The sequence below is a fragment of the Hyla sarda genome, chromosome 12 (assembly GCF_029499605.1).
Source record: "Hyla sarda isolate aHylSar1 chromosome 12, aHylSar1.hap1, whole genome shotgun sequence".
In the NCBI taxonomy this organism is placed as follows: Eukaryota; Metazoa; Chordata; class Amphibia; order Anura; family Hylidae; genus Hyla; species Hyla sarda.
Window position 1 is genome coordinate 61,487,829 of NC_079200.1, and position 26,852 is coordinate 61,514,680.

Consider the following 26,852-nt stretch of genomic DNA (forward strand, 5'->3'; position numbering starts at 1 on the left):
GTGTTTCTTTGGTTTTCTTATAGATCAAAACCTGTGCAGAGGAAAACTTGCCCAGTTGCCCATGGCAACCAATCAGCTTGCTTCTTTCATTTTTAAGAAGGCCTGTGAAAAATGAAAGAAGCGATCTGATTGGTTGCTATTAGCAACTGGACAAGTTTTCCTCTGCACAGATTTTGATAAATCTCCCCTATAGTGCTTTACGCTTTAGTCTATATTTTGCCAACATTACGTGAGCATTTGCTGTGACAAATGTTCCTGAGACTTGTTACGCCTAGCGCTCCGGGTCCCCGCTCCTCCCCGGAGCGCGTACGGCGTCTCTCTCTCCGCAGCGCCCCGGTCGGTCCCGCTGACCGGGAGCGCTGCACTGTCATGGCCGTCGGGGATGCGATTCGCACAGCGGGACGCGCCCGCTCGCGAATCGCATCCCAGGTCACTTACCCGTTCCCGTCCCCTGCTGTCATGTGCTGGCGCGCGCGGCTCCGCTCTCTAGGGCGCGCGCGCGCCAGCTCCCTGAGACTTAAAGGGCCAGTGCACCAATGATTGGTGCCTGGCCCAATTAGCTTAATTGGCTTCCACCTGCTCCCTGGCTATATCTGATCTCCTCCCTTGCACTCCCTCGCCGGATCTTGTTGCCTTGTGCCAGTGAAAGCGTTTTGTGTGTCCAAAGCCTGTGTACCAGAACTTCTGCTATCCACCCTGACTACGAACCTTGCCGCCTGCCCCCGACCTTCTGCTACGTCCGACCTTGCTTCTGTCTACTCCCTTGTACCGCGCCTATCTTCAGCAGTCAGAGAGGTTGAGCCGTTGCTAGTGGATACGACCTGGTCACTACCGCCGCAGCAAGACCATCCCGCTTTGCGGCGGGCTCTGGTGAAAACCAGTAGTGACTTAGAACCGGTCCACTAGCACGGTCCTCGCCAATCCCTCTCTGGCACAGAGGATCCACCTCCCGCCAGCCGGCATCGTGACAGTAGATCCGGCCATGGATCCCGCTGAGGTCCCTCTGCCTTATATCTCTGATATCACCACGGTGGTCGCCCAGCAATCCCGACAGATCGCCCATCTAACCCACCAGCTGTCGGAAGTGTCCACCATGGTGCAGCAACTTCAGTCGCAACTTCTGCCTCTGCTACAGCAGCAACCATCTCCTCCGCCAGCTCCTGCACCCCTTCCGCAGCGAGTGGCCACTCCTAGCCTCCGCCTGTCCTTGCCGGACAAATTTAATGGGGACTCTAAGTTTTGCCGTGGCTTTCTTTCGCAATGTTCCCTGCACTTGGAGATGATGTCGGACCAGTTTCCTACTGAAAGGTCTAAGGTGGCTTTCGTAGTCAGCCTTCTGTCTGGAAAAGCCCTGTCATGGGCCACACCGCTCTGGGACCGCAATGACCCCGTCACTGCCTCTGTACACTCCTTCTTCTCGGAAATTCGAAGTGTCTTTGAGGAACCTGCCCGAGCCTCTTCTGCTGAGACTGCCCTGCTGAACCTGGTCCAGGGTAATTCTTCCGTTGGCGAGTACGCCATACAATTCCGTACTCTTGCTTCTGAACTATCCTGGAATAATGAGGCCCTCTGCGCGACCTTTAAAAAAGGCCTATCCAGCAACATTAAAGATGTTCTGGCCGCACGAGAAACTCCTGCTAACCTGCATGAACTCATTCATCTAGCCACTCGCATTGACATGCGTTTTTCTGAGAGGCATCAAGAGCTCCGCCAGGAAAAAGACTTAGATCTCTGGACACCTCTTCCACAGTCTCCATTGCAATCTGCGCCTAGGCCTCCAGCCGAGGAGGCCATGCAAGTGGATCGGTCTCGCCTGACCCTGGAAGAGAGGAATCGCCGTAAGGAAGAGAATCTTTGTCTGTACTGTGCCAGTACCGAACATTTTTTGGTGGATTGCCCTATCCGTCCTCCACGTCTGGGAAACGCACGCTCGCACCCAGCTCTCGTGGGTGTGGCGTCTCTTGATGCTAAGTCGGCTTCTCCACGTCTCACGGTGCCTGTACGGATTTCTCCTTCAGCCAGCTCTTCCCTCTCAGCCGTGGCCTGCCTGGACTCTGGTGCCTCTGGGAATTTTATTCGGGAGTCCTTGGTGAATAAATTCCGCATCCCGGTGACCCGTCTCGTCAAGCCACTCCACATTTCCGCGGTCAACGGAGCCAGGTTGGATTGCACCATGCGTTACCGCACGGAGCCCCTCCTAATGTGCATCGGAACTCATCACGAAAAAATTGAGTTTTTGGTCCTCTCCAATTGCACTTCCGAAATTCTCCTTGGACTACCCTGGCTTCAACACCATTCCCCAACCCTGGATTGGTCCACAGGGGAGATCAAGAGCTGGGGTACCTCTTGCTTCAAGGACTGCCTTAAACCGGTTCCCAGTACTCCCTGCCGTGACCCTGTGGTTCCCCCTGTATCCGGTCTCCCTAAGGTCTTTATGGACTCTGCCTGCCATAAGAAGTGCCTCTCCCCCCCTCCCAGTCCAGTCAGGCAAGCCTCGGTGCCTCCTCATGGCCCTCGTCCTGGTGTCACACTGCCCCGTGCCAGGCCTCGCCCTCTGCCCTCCCTCCCCATTCCCACTCCTGCTGTACTGCCTGCCGTTGAGGAATCCCTCCATCCTTTCCCGGTGTCCTCATCCCAGGGGAGGCAGTTACCGGACAAAGAGAAGGGGAGACCTAAGGGGGGGGGGTACTGTTACGCCTAGCGCTCCGGGTCCCCGCTCCTCCCCGGAGCGCGTACGGCGTCTCTCTCTCCGCAGCGCCCCGGTCGGTCCCGCTGACCGGGAGCGCTGCACTGTCATGGCCGTCGGGGATGCGATTCGCACAGCGGGACGCGCCCGCTCGCGAATCACATCCCAGGTCACTTACCCGTTCCCGTCCCCTGCTGTCATGTGCTGGCGCGCGCGGCTCCGCTCTCTAGGGCGCGCGCGCGCCAGCTCCCTGAGACTTAAAGGGCCAGTGCACCAATGATTGGTGCCTGGCCCAATTAGCTTAATTGGCTTCCACCTGCTCCCTGGCTATATCTGATCTCCTCCCTTGCACTCCCTCGCCGGATCTTGTTGCCTTGTGCCAGTGAAAGCGTTTTGTGTGTCCAAAGCCTGTGTACCAGAACTTCTGCTATCCACCCTGACTACGAACCTTGCCGCCTGCCCCCGACCTTCTGCTACGTCCGACCTTGCTTCTGTCTACTCCCTTGTACCGCGCCTATCTTCAGCAGTCAGAGAGGTTGAGCCGTTGCTAGTGGATACGACCTGGTCACTACCGCCGCAGCAAGACCATCCCGCTTTGCGGCGGGCTCTGGTGAAAACCAGTAGTGACTTAGAACCGGTCCACTAGCACGGTCCTCGCCAATCCCTCTCTGGCACAGAGGATCCACCTCCCGCCAGCCGGCATCGTGACAAGACTACAGTATACATGGACAAATAAATCACAGGAGAAGTGATATTAAGGGACCTGGCACTATATCAACTAAAAACTAAAGATCACAGCGCAAAAAAAGTAGCCTTCAAACCGCCTGTATAAAGAAAAATAAGAGTTACAGGGGTCAGAATAGGGCAATTTTAAGTATATTTATTTTCGTACAAACAGTAAAAATTTTTGTACTTAAAGTAGTAAAATATAACAAAGCCTATATAAATTGAATATCATTCTAGTCTAATTGACTGACAGAATAAAGATAATGAGGGAGATTTATCAAAACCTGTCCAGAGGAAAAGTTGTTGTGTTGCCCATAGCAACCAATCAGATCGCGTCTTTCATTTTTGAAAAGGCCTCTGAAAAATGAAAGCAGCAATCTGATTGGTTGCTATGGGCAACACAACAACTTTTCCTCTGGACAGGTTTTGATAAATCTCCCCCAATATGTATTTTTTACTGTCTAGTGAACTGTGCAGAAACAAAGCCCCCCCAAAGTAGCAACATTGCATTCGTTTTTTTCAAGATTACCCCACAAATATTTTTTTTGTTTCATCTCATATTTTGTAGGTTAGGGGATTAGAGTCAGATGGGGGGGGGGGGGGGGGGTCTCTGCTTGAATGGGGTGTGTTGACCACCGCAAGAAGCAGCAGCCGACATGCCCCTTCCATGCAGCTGTATGGGAGAGCTGAAGCGCTGCACTTAGCTATCTCTGGCTCTGCCATAGAACTGTATGGAAGCGGCGTTTCAGCCGCAGCTTCTTGCTGTGATCGAAAAGGCTCCATGCAGGCTTCATGCAGAGAGTCAGTTCGCTGCACAGGAGATCGTATACGTAGGATAGGGGATACGTTTTTACATCCCGGAGTTCTCCTTTAAGGGGTTAATAAATTGGAGACCAAACTTAATATTCTTAGCACTTTTTTGAGGAGAAACATTTTAATTCTTGTGCACATGTCATGATATGTAACTTTTTTTGCTTATTAAATAAGGACTATACTCTACATTTAGAGCTTTTTCCTTAAAGGGGTACTCCGGTGGAAACCTTTTTTTTTTTTTTTAAGTTAACTGGTGCCAGAAAGTTAAACAGATTTGTAAATTACTTCTATTAAAAAATCTCAATCCTTCCAGTACTTATTAGCTGCTGAATACTACAGAGGAAATTATTTTTTTGGAACCCAGAGCTCTCTGCTGAATCATGAGCACAGTGCTCTCTGCTGACATCTCTGTCCATTTTAAGAACTGTCCAGAGTAGGAGAAAATCCCCATAGCAAACATATGCTGCTCTGGACAGTTCCTAAAATGGACAGAGATGTCAGCAGAGAGCACTGTGCTCATGATGTCAGCAGAGAGCACTGTGTTCCAAAAAGAAAATAATTTCCTCTGTAGTATTCAGCAGCTAATAAGTACTGGAAGGATTAAGATTTTTTAATAGAAGTCATTTACAAATCTGTTCAACTTTCTGGCACCAGTTGTTTTAAAGAAAAAAGGTTTTCCACTGGAGTACCCCTTTAATAGTGCATTACACAGTTACCTATTTCACTTGTTTAAGCTCTGACTACAGGAATATATATACTGAGGAAACCTTTGTGGCCTTTGTTATCACCTGCCAGTGGCTTCATCTATCTATCAAACCAAGTGTTGCGTCCCCTACCTCAAAATTGGGGGATAGTGAAAGGGTATGAATTAGTATAGTCCAGGCATTATTTTGGGGTTCCCTCAATGCTATGTCTTCTCCTGTCCAGGTAAACAGCGTTAGATATACGGTTTGATCAGACAATTCAGATTTGGCTATTCACAAATAGTTCATTTTATAACCCATACATGTTCCGCCAAGAAGAGTATGCATGTAAAGATTGGGAGAGATGTATGTATGGCCAGCTTTATACTTTTATATGGAGAGCAGGGAAAAAAAGAACAGAGATGGCGCTCCAATAGTGAAGTATGTTTTCAAAGGGTTAATCGGGAAAAGGATGAAACGATGCTCACCTTATTGTGTTGTGCTGGCAGGCACAACACTGTGGAACGCTTTAAGTATATGTGTCGGGAGGCAGCCGGCCTCCGATACCGCTTAGCAAGTGGGCTGGAACAGGAATACAGATGTGGAATCTGGGTTGCCTTGCGGGGCTCGCTAGATGTCCGGGAAAAAATCCGACTTGATGGCTTCGTAGGCGCTCGCATGAGGATGACACTGAGTTAGTTGCGATTTTTAAGGCTTTATTTCGTGAATAAACAACGCGTTTCATCCTCGGGCGAGCGCCTACGAAGCCATCAAGTCGGATTTTTTCCCTCACATCTGGCGAGCCCCGCAAGGCAACCCACATTCCACATCTGTATTCTTATACTTTTATATGACACACAATCTACAGACAACGTTTCGGTCAACCTGTGACCTTTCTCAGATCCGGATTGCTGCAGAATAATGTATAGAGAAAAACGTCCTCACACCATGTGAAAGGATGTCAGGATGCGACCAATGGTCGCATCCTGACATCCTTTCACACGGCGTGAGGCCATTTTTCTCTATACATTATTCCGCAGCAATCCGGATCTGAGGAAGGTCCCAGGTTGACTGAAACGTTGCTTGTTTCATGGATTGCTAATGAAATAAAATTCACAATATTGAAACGAGTGCCAAGTTGTCACGTGCTATTGATCAAAGGAGTAGGATCCTACTTGTGCACCGTCTGTTCAAAAGAGAGCGCCATATTCTACGACTATTGACACAATCTACAGAAACAGATCTTTTAGGGTCATGATCTGGTTCACCATGGAAAGCTGGATGAAACCTTTAGGTGCCACCTTATTTGGAGAGTCCATTGTCCTTTTCCCAGTTTCCCAGATAGAACACACAGGATTCCAGAACAATGATTTGGAATGTGATTTTGATCTAACCTCCACTTGAACAGAAGAGGCAGTAAGGCCACAGAGAAGTGGCTAAGACAACATGTTCTACTCTACATACAATCCTGTAGTGGGTTGAAGCCGAGGTCAGGACAGGAGAGAAGCTGAATACAGCCTGTTGGTAAATAGGAGCAGTGACATAGGGAGGTGATGCAGTGATTTATCGCTCCTCAGGTGTGCCGTCAGATGTCCACGACTCCAGCAGGTTACACTTTAAACCCCTATGAGGTGAACATTCTATTTGTTTCACAGACAAGAACTATTTTGCTCCCTCATAGTTGGGATGACTGTATCTAACCTTGTGCTGAGCCAATAAGTAAACAAAGTGACTACTAACACTTTGGACAATACCTTCCTATATTGTGGGTCCCTAGACAATGAGAGCATTAGTTCTGGGGGTGATGTAGGGTTTCCCTGCATCCATGTGTTCAACTGTTACCACTGTAAAAAGGAGCAGGCGAGGATTTACATTTTATTTACATAGGTTTCCGCCATGTTTATTTTATTTTAGCGGTGTGATGGATAGTAGACATAATGATGTCACAGTCTAGGGATAATAGAAATAGTGATGTCTCTCTCCAAGGATAATACAACTAATGATGTCTCTGGCCAAGGATAATACACACAGTAATGTCACAGTACAGGGATAATACACACAGTGATGTCACAGTACAGGGATAATACACACAGTGATTTCACAGTACAGGGATAATACACACAGTGATGTCATGGTACAGGGATAATACACACAGTAATGTCACAGTACAGGGATAATACACACAGTGACGTCACAGTACAGGGATAATACACACAGTGATGTCACAGTACAGGAATAATACACCCAGTGATGTCACAGTACAGGGATAATACACACAGTGATTTCACAATACAGGGATAATACACACAGTGATGTCACAGTACAGGGATAATACACACAGTGATGTCACAGTACAGGGAAAATACACACACAGTAATGTCACAGTACAGGGATAATACACACAGTGATGTCACAGTATAGGGATAATACACACAGTGATGTCACAGTACAGGGATAATACAGAGTGATGTCACAGTACAGGGATGATACACACAGTGATGTCACAGTACAGGGAAAATACACACAGTGATGTCACAGTACAGGGATAATACACACAGTGATGTCACAGTACATAGATAATACACACAGTGATGTCACAGTACAGGGATAATACACACAGTGATGTCACAGTACAGGGATAATACACACAGTGATGTCATGGTACAGGGATAATACACACAGTGATGTCACAGTACAGGGATAATACAGAGTGATGTCACAGTACAGGGATAATACACACAGTGATGTCACAGTACAGGGAAAATACACACAGTGATGTCACAGTACAGGGATAATACACACAGTGATGTCACAGTACATAGATAATACACACAATAATGTCACAGTACAGAAATAATACACACAGTGATGTCACAGTACAGGGATAATACACACAGTGATGTCACAGTACAGGGGTAATACACACAGTGATGTCTCTCTCCATGTATAATACAACTAATAATGTCTCTGTCCAAGGATATTACACACAGTGATGTCACAGTATAGAAAAAATACAGTGATGTCACAGTACAGGGATGATACACACAGTGATGTCACAGTACAGGGATAATACACACAGTGACATCACAGTACAGGGGTAATACACACAGTGATGTCACAGTACAGGGATAATACACACAGTGACGTCACAGTACAGGGGTAATACACACAGTGATGTCACAGTACAGGGATAATACACACAGTGATGTCACAGTACAGGGATAATACACACAGTGATGTCTCTCTCCATGTATAATACAACTAATAATGTCTCTGTCCAAGGATATTACACACAGTGATGTTACAGTATAGAAAAAATACAGTGATGTCACAGTACAGGGATGATACACACAGTGATGTCACAGTACAGGGATAATACACACAGTGACGTCACAGTACAGGGGTAATACACACAGTGATGTCACAGTACAGGGATAATACAAACAGTGATGTCACAGTACAGGTATAATTCACAGTGATGTCAAAGTTCAGGGATAATGCACACAGTGATGTCACAGTACAGGGATAATACACACAGTGATGTCTCTCTCCATGTATAATACAACTAATGATGTCTCTGTCCAAGGATATTACACACAGAGATGTCACAGTATAGAAAAATACAGTGATGTCACAGTAAAGAAATAATAAAGTGGCATTACAGTAGAGAAATAATATACACAGTGATGTCACAGTACAAAGATAGCAAACACAGTGATGTCGCAGTACAAAGATAGCAAACAAAGTGATGTCACAGTACAAAGATAGCAAACACAGTGATGACACACTTTTGCAGAAAATACAGTGATACATTTAATATTGCAGTATGGAGATATAAAAGCATAGTAGCGTCACAGTACATGGATAATTAATACAGTACAAAGATAATCATGTACACAGTGATGTCACAATACAGAGATAATAAACACAAAGGTCCAGATTTATCAAACTGTGTGAGAGAAAAAATAAGATATATTTTCTCACAGCGACCAATCACAGCTCAGCTAATGAGTGCCGGTAAAGTGAAACCTGAGCTGTGATTGGTCATTGTGGGAAAATCCCTCTATTTTTTCTCTCACACAGTTTGATAAATCTGGGCCAATGCTGTCACAGTACAAAAATAAACACAGCAATGTCAAAATACATGAATGAAATTCAGAGGTGCCACAGTACATAAACAATGTACACAGTAATGCCACAGTGACATCGCAGTATAAGCATGAGCACATAAATGTTATGGTACAGGGATATTTTACAAAGTAATATCACTTCATACGGATACCAAATACAATGATAATACACACAGTGATGTCATAGTGCAGGGATAATACACACAGTGATGTCACAGTACAGGGATAATACACACAGTGATGTCATAGTGCAGGAACAATAAATAGTGATATTGCACAGTACAAGCATAGTAAGCACTATGATGTCACAGTCAAGGCATAATACACATAGGGATGTCACAGTCCCAGGATAATATACACAGCAAGGTATAATATTATGATGTTAAAGAGCAGAGAATTATACAGTGAGGTCACAGAATGAGGATTATCCAATACAGGAATGTGAATACAGACAGTGATGTCACAGTCAAAATACAAAGATAATACAGTGATGTAACCGCCCAGTGATATTGTAGAAAGTAATAGGGCAGGTAAAATAAGCACTGTGATGTCATAGAACAATAATCACACAGACATCATAGAACAAGGATATTAAACACACTGATGTAAAGAAAAGGTATGGTAAGTTCAGTGATACCACACACCTACAGGAGGGGGGGGGGGGGTAGGAAATGTTACAGTGATGCTATAGTATAAGTATAATAGATGCAGTGATGTTATAGTATTGTGGTATGGGATGTGAGATGCAGGGCAGATGGAATTACCTTAGGTGCAGATGGCATAAACCCCTTGTATTCATGACGCCAGGGCGTGGTTTATCCTCAATACCACCCGAAGGTATACCGCTGGATCCTGGGCTGGGCGCGGGGGGGCAATAACGTCTAAGATGCCTAGTTATGGACAACGGTAGCTTCACTGAGGTTAGACAGGTGGAAAAGTCTACACAGTTCAGCCAGGCCCACGGAGGTGACCAGTGACTTCAGAGACCTTAAGGGCTTGCTGGGACTTGTAGTAGATGTGGACAATTTAGTGCAGGCCACTTTGACTAGACAGATGACTGTGACTTGACTGTTTTGTGACTGACAAGACTGTGACTGTGGCTTACTTGCAGGTTGGTAGCATGTGGCTGCAAATTTGACTTGAGGCCCCCTATGACTCTGGACACACACTTAGGCACGACTTGACCGGACCTCAACAGTGAGCAAGAGAGCAAGCAGAGGCTCCACCAGGGGCTTTTATGTTGGAGGCTCTGGGTAGTTCCATTGGTCACCCTTAAGTCACCTGGTCACTGATACCTCCTGGGTAACAATCACTGTCTTAAAGTGACAACGCTTTCTTCACACATTACACAGTATAATACATGGTAAACATATGTACATGGGGGAACAGGGGCAAGGGGGGGGGGGCCCAGGGGACACTGAAGGTAGGCTGCCTGACAGGGCAGCAAGGGTATGAGGTAACAACTCCGGTACTGGGCCACCACAAACTCCCCCTCTTAAACACAGCCGTCCTCGGCGCCCAGTCCTGAAGGGCAGACAGCTAGCAGTGGCCACTGGGGCCTACTGACAACACTTCCTGGGGCATGCTTGTATAATGTCCTTCACAAGTCTGAATAAAAAGAACTGAAACTAGTCCATGTGGCATTTTTGTGCAAACGTCCATTCATGCTCCTTTGGAATACATTTTCAAACATATAGGAATTTAGAAACCTTGTAACCGTATTGATGAAACGTTTAATATATTTGAGTCGGATCAGGCTGCCTGAGGCTCTCTACCTGATGCCTTAGCTACTGGGGCCCTTCGGTACTAACGCTTCTCCCCAGAACTCTATACCTTTCATTCAACATACTAGTATACAACATACCACTGTTACCTTACATACAACTTTTCTTTCTCCCTACATGCTTTATTTAAGTTGCAGGTGAACCCTCTTGCCAGGAAAGCACCTTGTACATGGGGACAAGAAAAATGTTAGAGACATAAACATTTTGACATTATGGACTGGAAATCTACATGTTAGATACAGTCCTAACTAAGCATTTTGACTAGCTTATATTTACATTATGTAAACTGACTGAATTAGACTAGGTATTATACTGATAACTTTGTACATGGTACTGGGACTTACTCTCTGTACCTGGCTGGTATTTGTCCTGGCGGTGAAGAAAGTGGCTATGCTTCTCCTGATCTAGTAAGGATACCCACTATATAAATTGCCATGAACAAAAAGGATACTGTACACTTAGACATTTCTGTTCAAACACATTATATACATTTTATTACATCACACTATGACAATATGGTACACCAACATGTGCATTCACTTGTGCAAAATATAAGCGAAAATATATTACTCTGACAGTATATACATATTTTCCTAGTACCGCTCCACAGTTCTGGTACGTTTTGAGAACCACGGCTAAAAGCCGGGCACATGCTTACGTTTATGGTTTCAAAAAACATTCTTGACAAGTTCGTCAGGCACTTTTTTTTAAACGTTGCATAACCTGTAAACAACAAAAGTACTTCATAAAGCAAAGTTAGTGACAAATAGCATAATTATCACTGGAAGACTACTTCAGCCTGGGTATTTACCATCCCAACCCCCGCCAATCGGACTGTTTCCGTGGCTGGGACATGTAACGGGGTCCATGGGACTGTGCTCCCTCTAATGGACTCGCGCAGGTGTTCACGCCGGGACAAGATAGACTCGGTAATGGTGGGGCTGATGGTAACCACCATATGCACTACAGCCGCTTACGCCACTGGGGGAACAGCAATTGGTGCCTGTTGGGCCGGCCAAATCTCCTCTGCGGGAGTAGGCCGATGCACTTAAGTTGGTGCCTGCTGGTTAGGCCAAACCTCCTTGACCCCAGATTAGGCCTGGGGCACATTCACAGATGACTTTGGTAGGTACTTCGGTACCATGATAGGCACCTCAGGCATGTAGACCTCCTCCTCCTGGACGGTACCTAGATCCTGGGCTAGACACGGGGGCAATAATGACTCAGACACCAAGTTACGGACAACGGTAGCTTTACTGAGGTTAGACAGGTGCAAAAGTCTACACAGTTCATCCAGGCCCACGGAGGTGAGCAGTGACTTCAGAGACCTTAAGAGCTCGCTGGGACATGTAGTAGATGTGGACAATTTAGTTCAGGCCACTTTGACTAGACAGATGACTGTGACTTGACTGACTTGTGACTGACAAGACTGTGACTGTGGCTTACTTGCCGGTTTGCAGCTTGTAGCTGCAGACTGGACTTGAGGCCCCCTATGACTCTGGACACACACTTAGGCCCGACTTGACTGGACCTCAGCAAGGAGCAAAGAGAGCAGAGGCTCCATCCAGGGCTTTTATAGGGGAGGCTCTGGTGGGGTCCCATTGGTCACCCTTACCTTGTCACTGATACCTCCTGGGTAACATGACAACTCACATGTTAAACAGTCTTAGAGTGACAACCCTTTCTTCACATATTACACAGTATAATACATGGTAAACATGTTTACATGGGGGAACAGGGGCAAGGGCGGGCCCAGGGGACATTGAAGGGAGGCTGCCTGACAGGGCAGCAAGGGTACGGGGTAACAACTCCTGTACTTGGCCACCACAGTATAATAGATGCAGTGATGTTACAGTATAAGGATAATAGATGCAGTAATGTTATAATATAAGGATAATAGATGCAGTGATGTTACAGTATAAGTATAATAGATGCAGTAATGTTATAATATAAGGATAATAGATACAGTAATGATACAGTATAAGTATAATAGATGCAGTAATGTTACAGTATAAGTAGAATAGATGCAGTGATGTTACAGTATAAGTATAATAGATGCAGTAATGCTACAGTATAAGTATAATAGATGCAGTGATGTTACAGTATAAGTATAATAGATGCAGTAATGCTACAGTATAAGGATAATAGATGCAGTGATGTTATAGTATAAGGATAATAGATGCAGTGCTGTTACAGTATAAGGATAATAGATGCAATAATGTTATAATATAAGGATAATAGATGCAGTGATGTTACAGTATAAGGATAATAGATGCAGTGATGTTACAGTATAAGTATAATAGATGCAGTGATGTTACAGTATAAGGATAATAGATGCAGTGATGTTACAGTATAAGTATAATAGATGCAGTAATGTTACAGTATAAGTAGATAAGATGCAGTGATGTTACAGTATAAGTATAATAGATGCAGTAATGCTACAGTATAAGGATAATAGATGCAGTGATGTTATAGTATAAGGATAATAGATGCAGTGATGTTACAGTATAAGGATAATAGATGCAGTAATGTTATAATATAAGGATAATAGATGCAGTGATGTTACAGTATAAGGATAATAGATGCAGCGATGTTACAGTATAAGTATAATAGATGCAGTGATGTTACAGTATAAGGATAATAGATGCAGTGATGTTACAGGATAAGGATAATAGATGCAGTAATGTTATAATATAAGGATAATAGATGCAGTGATGTTAGAGTATAAGGATAATAGATGCAGTGATGTTACAGTATAAGGAGAATAGATGCAGTAATGTTATAATATAAGGATAATAGATGCAGTGATGTTACAGTATAAGGATAATAGATGCAGCGATGTTACAGTATAAGTATAATAGATGCAGTGATGTTACAGTATAAGGATAATAGATGCAGTGATGTTACAGGATAAGGATAATAGATGCAGTAATGTTATAATATAAGGATAATAGATGCAGTGATGTTAGAGTATAAGGATAATAGATGCAGTGATGTTACAGTATAAGGATAATAGATGCAGTAATGTTATAATATAAGGATAATAGATGCAGTGATGTTACAGTAGAAGGATAATAGATGCAGTAATGTTACAGTATAAGGATAAGACATGCAGTAATGTTACAGTATAAGTATAATAGATGCAGTAATGTTACAGTAGAAGGATAATAGATGCAGTAATGTTACAGTATAAGGATAAGACATGCAGTAATGTTACAGTATAAGTATAATAGATGCAGTGGTGTTACAGTAAAAGCATAATAGATGCAGTAATGTTACAGTATAAGGATTATAGATGCAGTAATGTTACAGTATAAGGATAAGACATGCAGTAATGTTACAGTATAAGTATAATAGATGCAGTGGTGTTACAGTATAAGTATAATAGATGCAGTGATGTTACAGTATAAGGATTATAGATGCAGTAATGTTATAATATAAGGATAATAGATGCAGTGATGTTACAGGATAATAGATGCAGTAATGTTACAGTATAAGTATAATAGATGCAGTGATGTTACAGTATAAGGATTATAGATGCAGTAATGTTATAATATAAGGATAATAGATGCAGTGATGTTACAGGATAAGGATAATAGATGCAGTAATGTTACAGTATAAGTATAATAGATGCTGTGATGTTATAGTATAAGGATAATAGATGCAGTGATTTTACAGTATAAGGATAATAGATGCAGTAATGTTATAATATAAGGATAGTAGATGCAGTGATGTTACAGTATAAGTATAATAGATGCAGTGATGTTATAGTATAAGTATAATAGATGCAGTGATGTTACAGTATAAGGATAATAGATGCAGTAATGTTATAATATAAGGACAATAGATGCAGTGATGTTACAGTATAAGGATAATAGATGCAGTGATGTTACAGTATAAGTATAATAGATGCAGTGATGTTACAGTATAAGGATAATAGATGCAGTGATATTACAGTATAAGTATAATAGATGCAGTAATGTTACAGTATAAGTAGAATAGATGCAGTGATGTTACAGTATAAGTATAATAGATGCAGTGATGTTATAGTATAAGGATAATAGATGCAGTGATGTTACAGTATAAGGACAATAGATGCAGTAATGTTACAGTATAAGGATTATAGATGCAGTAATGTTATAATATAAGGATAATAGATGCAGTGATGTTACAGTATAAGTATAATAGATGCAGTAATGTTACAGTAGAAGGATAAGACATGCAGTAATGTTACAGTATAAGTATAATAGATGCAGTGGTGTTACAGTATAAGGATAATAGATGCAGTAATGTTACAGGATAAGGATAATAGATGCAGTGATGTTATAGTATAAGGATAATAGATGCAGTGATGTTACAGTATAAGGATAATAGATGCAGTAATGTTATAATATAAGGATAAGACATGCAGTAATGTTACAGTATAACTATAATAGATGGAGTGGTGTTACAGTATAAGGATAATAGATGCAGTAATGTTACAGTATAAGGATAATAGATGCAATAATGTTACAGTATAAGTATAATAGATGCAGTGATGTTACAGGATAAGGATAATAGATGCAGTGATGTTACAGTATAAGGATAATAGATGCACTAATGTTATAATATAAGGATAATAGATGCAGTGATGTTACAGTATAAGTATACTAGATGCAGTGATGTTATAGTATAAGTATAATAGATGCAGTGATGTTACAGTATAAGGATAATAGATGCAGTGATGTTATAGTATAAGGATAATAGATGCAGTGATGTTACAGTATTAGGATAATAGATGCAGTAATGATACAGGATAAGGATAATAGATGCAGTAATGTTAATGTTACAGTATAAGTAGAATAGATGCAGTGATCTTACAGTATAAGTAGAATAGATGCAGTGATGTTACAGTATAAGGATTATAGATGCAGTGATGTTACAGTATAAGTATAATAGATGCGGTGATGTTATAGTATAAGGATAATAGATGCAGTAATGATACAGGATAAGGATAATAGATGCAGTAATGTTACAGTATAAGTATAATAGATGCAGTGATGTTACAGTATAAGTAGAATAGATGCAGTGATGTTACAGTATAAGGATTATAGATGCAGGGATGTTACAGTATAAGTATAATAGATGCAGTGATGTTACAGTATAAGTATAACAGATGCAGTGATGTTACAGTATAAGGATAATAAATGCAGTGATGTTACAGTATAAGGATAATAGATGCAGTAATGTTACATTATAAGGATTAGAGATGCAGTGATGTTACAGTATAAGGACAATAGATGCAGTGATGTTACAGTATAACAGATGCAGTGATGTTATAGTATAAGTAGAATAGATGCAGTGATGTTACAGTATAAGGATAAGAGATGCAGTGATGTTACAGTATAAGGATAATAAATGCAGTGATGTTACATTATAAGGATAATAGATGCAGTAATGTTACATTATAAGGATAAGAGATGCAGTGATGTTACAGTATAAGGACAATAGATGCAGTGATGTTACAGTATAACAGATGCAGTAATGTTACAGTATAAGTAGAATAGATGCAGTGATGTTACAGTATAAGGATAATAAATGCAGTGATGTTACAGTATAAGGATAATAGATGCAGTAATGTTACATTATAAGGATAAGAGATGCAGTGATGTTACAGTATAAGGATAATAGATGCAGCAATGTTACATTATAAGGATAAGAGATGCAGTGATGTTACAGTATAAGGACAATAGATGCAGTGATGTTACAGTATAACAGATGCAGTAATGTTACAGTATAAGTATAATAGATGCAGTGGTGTTACAGTATAAGGATAATAGATGCAGTGATGTTACAGAATAAGGATAATAGATGCAGTAATGTTACAGTATAAGGATAATAGATGCAGTGATGTTACAGTATAAGGATAATAGATGCAGTGATGTTATAGTATAAGGATAATAGATGCAGTGATGTTATAATATAAGGATAATAGATGCAGTGATGTTACAGTATAAGGATAATAGATGCAGTGATGTTACAGTATAAGGATAATAGATGCAGTGATGTTACAGTATAACAGATGCAGTGATGTTACAGTATAAGGATAATAGATGCAGTAATGTTACAGTGTAATGGATGCAGAGATGTCACAGTAAGGCACTTAAAGACAAAGTAATGTCACACTATAACAGTAATAAACCAGTGAAGCCATAGTAAGGTGTATATAATGTGCTAATTTCACAGCTGCATAGAGCACTGCTCAAAAAAATAAAGGGGACACTTAAACAACACAATGTAACTCCAAGTCAATCACACTTCTGTGAAATCACACTGTCTATTCAGGAAGCTGGCCCGCCCGTTCCCCAGACCTTAATCCGATTGAGCACATCTGGGACATCATGTCTCGCTCCATCCCCCAACACCACATTGTACCACAGACTGTCCAGGAGTTGGTGGATGCTTTAGTCCAGGTCTGGGAGGACATCCCTCAGGAGACCATCCTTCACCTCATCAGGAGCATGGGCAGGCATTGTAGGGAGGTCATACGGGCAGGTGGAGGTCACACACACTACTGAGCCTCATTGTGACTTGCTTTAAGGACATTACATCAAAGTTGGATCAGCCTGTAGTGTGGTTTTCCACTTTGATTTTGAGTGTGACTCCATATCCAGACCTCCATGGGTTGATAAATTTGATTTCCATTGATAATTTTTATGTGATTTTGTTGTCTGCACATTCGACTATGTAAAGTCGAAAGTATTTCATACGATTAGTTCATTCATTCAGATCTAGGATGTGTTATCTTAGTGTTCCCTTTATTTTTTTGAGCAGTGTATTTGTTTCTGAAGTGGAGTAACGTACCTGTGTCTATTTTGGATGTGTCTATTTTGGTAAGAGAAACTTAAAAATAAATACATAAAAAATAAGAGCATGAATGTGGCAAGTTTGATAATGAATGTTTTTAGACACACTAAAAGACACTGAGACTGTCTCATGAATATTCTGCAGCCTGGGGCCTTTCTCCTCTACGCTAATCTTAAATAGTTACACATTTTAGCACAATTATGGCATACCCAAAATATGAAACTTTTTACTTTTATTGCCTGTTTTAATAAGTGGTGAGAAAAGTGGGTAAAGTTAACCAGGAAGGAATGTGGCCACCATATTTGTGATTTATCACAATGAAATCCTCATTATTGTCCCACCACTGAGACCCATCCACATGATCGTGGCAGGTCTTACTGTTGGAACCCCTCTGCAATCTCAACAATGGGGCCCGAGTCTCCTGTTGGAATGGAGCAGTGGTCAGGCAGTACAGGGGTGTGCATAAGGTCTTAATACATTTGCTGCATTTCACTTCAGTTTAGGACAGGCGTATTAAGCACCAGTCTGAATAAATCCCCCCCATTGTTGCTAAGCCATGATGTATACAAATCAGAGCTCCATAGTGGTACTGAGCCAGGCACCATATCTACGTGTCTCCTACATGCTCTGACAGCAGGAATCCAAGTGACCCCGAACACTCTTGTCCTCCATCAAGTACTGTAAGTTAACATTCCATTAACCCTTCCACCACAGGTCATTCCATGGTGACACAATAAAATCAAGCCTTTTGCTTTAACTGCCCCGTCGGGTTTTAGACGAGAGAAGATCTGCCAGATATATGTTAAATGCATAGATTTGTTATAATCACCAAGCGAAATCCCAAATGTGGATTCATTAAGTGTGCAATGAGGGTGAGAGCCAGAAAGTACTTTAAATGGGAAATCTCATTTCTAATAAATACAGTGAGTGGCCCCGGAGTGACCCCAGGACTGTCAGACATTGGCAGGAGACTAGAGGAAAGAAATACTTATGTACCATTACTGGCCCTTCATCCAAAAAGACAAGTTTGTTGGCCCCAGACTTTTCTTAACCTACAAAAAAAAATAAAAAAAGAGGCATGAAATACGACCTTAGATAATGAAACCTATAAAATGCCGTCTATTCTGATTCTAATTATTAGGTTCTTGAGTGAAATGTAAAATGTATATGTTGTTCTGTGGATGTGTTCAGAAGACGTGAGGCCGTCAGGAAGAAGTGGTATGGGGTCTCCTATTTGTATACAATGGCTTTCCATGTTACTTCAGACTGACCCATGTGACCTAAAGAGCTAGACATAGCGGGGAGAGCACCCCCTCCTATCCATTGGCTATGACTGGTATTACAGTCTGTAAGTGAATGGGACTAAGCTGCAATCTCAGACACAACCCATGGATAATAGTGGTGCTATTAGTACAACAAACAAATTAACCCTTTTTACACCCTGTTCAACCTTCTCTTGAAATATGTAACTTTGAACTCAAAATTGAAAAATAATAAACTGGAAAATATAATTATGAATATTATGAATACCCCAAGTGATAGGTTGATAACTTCATGACTTCCATAGGAAAATATGGAGGAAGCAATAGTCCATAGCCATACACATAAGATAGTTGTTGGCCCGATGTTTGTTTGGCTGACAGCTATTTCTTTCAATCCCAAACATACCTGCACACTCAGCCCAGATAAGCGTCCATGTGTTAGAATCCATCTGCCCAACCCTTTTTTCCTCTGCCATCAGATTAGATGGTCAGTCAGTCCTGCTTAAAGGGGAACTCAGGTGGAAACAAGTGAAAAACAAATGTTTTCAAACCAACTGGTACCAGAAAGTTAAAGGGGTATTCCAGGAAAAAACTTTATTTTATATATCAACTGGCTCCAGAAAGTTAAACAGATTTGTAAATTACTTCTTAAAAAAAAATCTTAATCCTTTCAGTACTTATGAGCTGCTGAAGTTGAGTTGTTCTTTTCTGTCTAAGTGCTCTCTGATGACACGTGTCTCAGGAACCGCCCAGTTTAGAAGCAAATCCCCATAGCAAACCTCTTCTACTGTGTTCAGTTCCCGAGATAAGCAGAGATGTCAGCAGAGAGCACTGTTGCCAGACAGAAAACAACAACTCAACTTCAGCAGCTGATAATTATTGAAAGGATTAAGTTTTTTTTATGGAAGTAATGTACAAATCTTTTTATTCAAACAGTAACCAACCCCTCCAGACTAGTATCAGTTGCCTGATACATAGATGAATAGTTGTAATAATGGAAACTAGATCGTGCTTCAATTATAAGATACAAATTGTATCTTATAATTGAAGCACGATCTAGTTTCCATTATTACAACTATTCATCTATGTATCAGGCAACTGATACTAGTCTTGAGGGGTTGGCTACTGTTTGAATAAAAAGTTTAATCCCCAACACCAGGTGTAGGTGTACAACCTCCTTACCTCAGCTAGTTAATTGTGAGCTGCACAGCCCTTTTTGTTTTGTATCTAATTTACAAATCTGTTTAACTTTCTGGAGCCAGTTGATATAAAAAAAAAAAAAAAAAAAAATAAAGTTTTTTTTTCTGGAATACCCCTTTAAACAGATTTGTAAATTATTTATCAAGAGAGAAGAAGCATTGGCACTGTTACCATCAAAAACCCAAAAAATGATATGAGGTCAAGCTAAGAGTGCCATCCGCAGATGCTGTTGTTAGCTAGGTGGTGCTAACGTTTAAAGAAACAGTCCATGTAAAACATACATTAAGGGAGAATGAAAACGGAGCACTCACCTCTCCCACGTTGCAGCATGACTTGCAAGGACTCAGTCCTGAGGATGTAGATGGCTTTAGGATGGCACAGACGGGTGGTTGATGTTCCAAGGCGGGGGTGGGGGGTGGTTAGAAGGGCGCCGAGCGACAGTGTTTTGCGCCGAGCTGGCGAAGGGCTTTAGAAAGCGACAGCTCAGTGCGAAACACTGTTGCCCGGTGGCCTTCTACCTCCCCTGCCTCGGAACATCAACCACCCGTCTGTGCCATCCTGACGCCATCTACATCATCGGACTGAGTCCTTGCAAGTCAGGCTGCAGCGTAGGAGAGGTAAGTGCTCCGTTTTTCTTCTCCCTTAATGCAAGATTTGTAAATTACTTCTATTTCAAAATTGTAATCCTTCCAGTATCAGCTGCTGTATACTACAGAGAAAATTGTGCAGTTCTTTCCAGTCTGACCACAGTTCTCTCTGCTGACACCTCTGGCCATGTCAGGAACTGTTTAGATTAGAAGCATATCCCTATACAAAACCTCTCCTGCTCTGGACAGTTCCTGACACAGATAGAGGTGTCAGCAGAGAGCACTGTGGTAAAACTGGAAATCTCTCTGTAGTATATCTGTAGTATACAGCAGCTGATAAGTACTGGAAGGGTTAACATTTTTAAATAGAAGTAATTTACAAATCTCTTTAAATCACACAGGTCAGCTAACATTGGTGATATAGTTCCATATACTGTCTAAACAATGCCACTGTTAAGGACCCAAATAACATTTGGTTATTGTTGGTTACATATTAGGTGGGATGTGGGTCTGACCTACACTTACCTGATATGTATGGCCAGCCTACACTGTGCACATCTAAGTAAATGGTAGTAAATGGATTAAGAAAAAGGATACAGTTTTTTTTAATTTTTTTATTAAACTTTTTGAATAAAATATGTTCAGAAATACAAGAACAAAACAACCAGAAGGACACAGTTGGAGACAACACTTATCAATGTCTCCTCCTCCAGCTTTATATAAACTTTGGGGGCCTAGAAACACTGCCAAGGCCCCAAGACTTAATAAATGCTTAACAGGGTTTTCACATTTTTCATAAAGTGATAGCAGATTGCTAGTATAGGCCATAACTGTACAAACTATACTGTGGTATGGATTCAAAAACTCTAGGACCCCCGATCATGAGAATGAAGGGGGCACAGGGCTGGCAGAGTGCTGAATCTCGATCCGAGGTTCTGTGCATAGAAAGCAGAATGGCCATATTGGCTTGAGTGCACAACCAGGCGACCAAGGACCACTGTGCAGGGTCAGAACACTAAAGAAAAAGCAATGCTACACCAGCGCTGTATCCCCACCAATCATAAGGTAATTGCATATCCTAGCGATAGGCTATTTCTTTATAAGATTGGTTACACGGACTCCTTACCTAAATAAACAAATCATCAACGCTTGTTCTCTTCGTTTCAATTCAAGAATGTATGGAATCTAAACTATGCTTTGTATGGATGTATATAAAGAAAAATATAGAGCAAAGATTGCATGTAACTGTTTTTGTAACCATGTTTTATTAGTTCAATACTGCTAAAAGAAAAAAACAAGCAGAATGGTCCTGATACCGTTTTGTGTCTACAGCTCTTGTGCAGACCTATGTGCCTTCATTGGTAACTCTAAAAAAGGACAGCAGAGCTCCTCATTGCACAGTATGTCAGAGACAGGTAAATGTAAAGAAGGAGGTGAAACAAAAACCCTTTCGGATACTTGCTCACCTGATGTTGTTTTGTAACCAAGACATAACTTATAGAGCACTCAGCGATGAAATCAAGTGGTGCAGCCACCCAGGTGCCGGGCCAGATCTATGATCCACCAGAGTCACAAATAGTAGGGGAAGTCTCCAAAGAGAAAAAATCCCAGGCCCACTGTACATCTGATGAAGAGGAGTTTCACACTTTGAAACGCGTTATGATTGTGGCTCTGTAAGCTTGAGCAGTGCTTATATCTCAATATATATCATTTGGTTGAAGTAAATACCACCTCCTCAATTCCTGAGTAGACTTGCGCATGTGTACCCGGGATTTTTTCTCTTTGGAGACTTCCCCTGCTATTCATGGTAACTGATGACAAGCAAACCATTTGTAGTCTGAACCTGCAATCATGTGCTACTATTTATTGACATGGGAGCTGTACACACAAAACACTAGGTGACTTTTCAATTATATATATATATATATATATATATATATATATATACAGTCATGGCTGTAAATGTTGGCACCCTTGAAATTTTTCTAGAAAATGAAGTATTTCTAACATGTTTATTCCCTTTGTGTGTATTGGAACTAAAGAAAAAAAGGAGGGAAAAAAAGCAAATTGGACATAAAGTCACACCAAACTCCAAAAATGGGCTGGACAAAACTATTGGCACCCTAAACCCCTAATATTTGGTTGCACACCATTTGGAAAAAAATAACTGAAATCAGTCGCTTCCTATAACCATCAATAAGCTTCTTACACCTCTCAGCCGGAATGTTGAACCACTCTTCCTTTGCAAACTGCTCCAGGTCTCTCTTATTGGAAGGCGCCTTTTCCCAACCTTTTAAGATCTCTCCCCAGGTGTTCAATGGGATTTAGATGTGGACTCATTGCTGGCCACTTCAGAACTCTCCAGCACTTTGTTGCCATCCATTTCAGGGTGCTTTTTGACATATGTTTGGGGTCATTGTCCTGCTGGAAGACCCAAGATCTCGGACGCAAAACCCAGCTTTCTGACACTGGGCTGTACAGTGTGACCCAAAATTTGTTGGTAATCTTTAGATTTCATGATGCCTTGCTCACATTCAAGGCACCCAGTGCCAGAGGAAGCAAAACAACCCCAAAATATCATTGAACCTCCACCATATTTCACTGTAGGTACTGTGTTCTTTTCTTTGTAGGCCTCATTTTGTTTTCGGTAAACAGTAGAATGATGTGCTTTACCAAAAAGCTCTATCTTGGTCTTGGTCCTCCTGGGTCTCCTGCCATAGCGTTTCATTTCATTTAAATGTCGATGGATAGTTTGCGCTGACACTGATGCTCCCTGAGCCTGCAGGACAGCTTGAATATCTTTGGAACTTGTTTGGGGCTGCTTATCCACCATCCGGACTATCCTGCATTGACACCTTTCATAAATTTTTCTCTTCCGTCATACCCAGGGAGATTAGCTACAGTACCATGGGTTGCAAACTTCTTGATAATGTTGCACACTGGACAAAGGCAAATCTAGATTTCTGGAGATGGACTTGTAACCTTGAGATTATTGATATTTTTCCACAATTTTGGTCCTCAGACAGTTCTCTTCTCTTTCTGTTGTCCATGCTTAGTGTGGCACACACAGACACACAATGCAAAGACTAAGTGAACTTCTCTCCTTTTTATCTGCTTTCAGGTGTGATTTTTATATGGCCAACATTTACAACCATGACTGTATATATAAAAAACTTTTTTTTACAGTTGTTCATCTATTTGCATGGAGCAATTTTATTTGCTGATAATGGACTAGGTATTAGAGATACCCTATTTGTCAGCATGAAATGAAGTTGTGCATATGAAGAAAATCATTACAAAAAATATTAAAATCCTGGTGTAAAGGCATGAAGAAAGTGAAGCAAAGGTAAATAATTTTTTTTATTTCTTCATGGCGGTGGATGATGCTGGACTCTCGATGTGATATCAATCACTCTTCAGAAGACATGATTACAGCCAGAGACCCTTTGACTACTTAACCAGTTAAGGACATTTTCCATTTTTGCACTTTCGTTTTTTCCTCCTCACCTTCTAAAAATCACATTACTTTCAATTTTCCACCTACAGACCTATATGAGGGCTTATTTTTTTTATTTTATTTTGCACCACCAATTTGATTTTGTAATGACATCAATCATTTCACCACAAAATCTATGGTGAAACCAGAAAAATATATTTGTGGGGCATGACTGAAAAAAAAACAAAAAACGCCATTTTGTAACTTTTGGGGGTTTCCGATTCTACACAGTGCACTTTTCAGTAAAAAATACACCTTATCTTTATTCTGTAGGTCCATATGGTTGCAAAGATACCTAATTTATATAGGTTTAATTTTATTTAATTACTTAAAAAAATTATAACTGCATGCACCAAAATTAGTATGTTTAAAATTGTCCTTTTCTGACCCCCATAACTTTTTTTATTTTTCCGCATACGATGCAGTATGAGGGCTTAATTTGGTCTGTAGTTTTTATTGGTAGCATTTTTGCTTTGATGGGACTTTTGGATAGCTTTTCATCATTTTTTTTAGGGCATACAAAATCACCAAAAATACACAATTTTGGATACGTATAGGCCATTGACCATGGGGTTTAATTAAAACTATATTTTTATAGTCCAGACATTTACGCATGCGGTGATACCACACATGTTTATGTTTATTTACGTGTACATATTTATTTATTTTTTATGGGAAAAGGGTGGTGATTCAAACTTTTATTAGGGAAGGGGTGAAATAACATTTATTAACTTTTTTAAAAATTATTTTTACACCATTTTTTAGCCCCCATAGGGGACTATTACATGCAATCTTCTGATTGCATACACTGCTCAATGCTATGCCATAGCATAGCATTAATCAATATTATCGGCACTCTGCTGCTCCAGCCTGGATCTCAGACATGGAGCAGCAGAGCGCTGATAGGACAGAGATGGAGGTAGGTGAGCACCCTCCCAAGTCCATACAGCTGTTCAGGATGCCGGGATTGCACCGCGACAGTGCCGAACAGCCCAACTGAGCTGCGGGGAACGGTTTAGTTTAGTTTTAGATGCGGCAATCAACTTTGATACATACATACAACATGATATCAGAGAAAAAATTTAAATGGCACTCCCCATCTGTGGAACTTCTTAATACTTTATTTTCTTTTGTGCATACAAAAAAAAACTGCAGCGGGGAGCTGCATAGAGACAACATACAACATATCAACATACACTAGCGCTGCCGCAGAACCTCATAACATACCACCTATAATAAATTATGAACATATAAGAGTTACCCACCCTGTGGCTCAGAAATGTGGTTCCCCAGCCGTAATGTCCACCTACTATGGAGGCATCAGGGGGTTTCTTGCATTGCTAGAACTTAGTACTTGGTTCAAAGCCATATTCCTACTAACAGCTATATCTCTAGATAACTATTTCACTTTTAGGCTATGTTCACACAGTGTTGTAAGGTGTATTTCATTGTAAAAAAATGGTCTGCAAAATCACAGAAAAATTAAGTCTGTTTCCCTACATTTTCCACTTTCCCTACATTTTGGTCTAATCTGTAGGGTTTTAGACCACTCAAATCCACCATATTTTTTGTGGAAACCTTAGTAAATATGTTGGGTTTTTGAAAAAAAAAGTCGGTGACACGCCCCTTTTTTGTGGCCACGCCCCTTTCCCAGATGGTCACGCCCCATTTTTCAGATTTTCTTAGCAAAATGGAGAGTTAGTCGGGGTTTTTTCAATTTTGGCGCAAATTCTGCCACAGACAGGATTACTGGCGCACTACCCGATAAAACATGTCGGGTTTGCAATAATAAATGAGGGCCAATATGTAAAAAAAAAAAGGACATATTTTTTCAGCCTCTTAACCCTTTAACGACGCAGGACGTATATTTACGTCCTGCGCCGGCTTCCGCGATATGAAGCGGGGTCGCGCTGCGACCCCGCATCACATTGCGTTGGTCCCGGCGCTCATCAATGGCCGGGACCCGCGGCTAATACCACACATCGCCGATCGCGGCGATGTGTGGTATTAACCCTTTAGAAGCGGCGGTCAAAGCTGACCGCCGCTTCTAAAGCGAAAGTGAAAGTATCCCGGCTAGTCAGTCGGGCTGTTCGGGACTGCCACGGTGAAATTGCAGCGTCCAGAACAGCTTGCAGGACACCGGGAGGGCCCTTACCTGCCTCCTCGGTGTCCGATCGACGAATGACTGCTCCGTGCCTGAGATCAAGGCAGGATCAGTCAAGCGCTGATAACGCTGATCACAGGCCTGTTAATACACGCCAGTGATCAGCATAGGAGATCAGTGTGTGCAGTGTTATAGGTCCCTATGGGACCTATAACACTGAAAAAAAAAGTTTAAAAAAAAGTGTTAATAAAGGTCATTTAACCCCTTTCCTAATAAAAGTTTGAATCACCCCCCTTTTCTCATAAAAAAAATAAAACAGTGTAAATAAAAATAAACATATGTGGTATCGCCTGCGTGCGTAAATGTCCAAACTATAAAAATATATTGTTAATTAAACCGCACAGTCAATGGCGTAAGCGCAAAAAAATTCCAAAGTCCAAAAAAGCGTATTTTGGTCACTTTTTATCCCATTAAAAAATGAATAAAAAGTGATCAAAAAGTCCGATCAAAACAAAAATCATACCGATAAAAACTT

At 41.5% G+C, this 26,852-nt stretch overlaps 1 protein-coding gene across 1 annotated transcript in view; it reads right to left on the reverse strand.

Annotated features, from left to right (window-relative positions):
* Positions 1 to 6,476, reverse strand: part of GATA5 (GATA binding protein 5) — an 83,058-nt gene extending 76,582 nt beyond the window's left edge. The window contains exon 1 of the mRNA XM_056548555.1: positions 6,373 to 6,476. The gene's annotated coding sequence lies outside the window, so the exon portion shown is untranslated. The remainder of the gene's footprint in view (positions 1 to 6,372) is intronic.
* Positions 6,477 to 26,852: the final 20,376 nt, after the last annotated feature.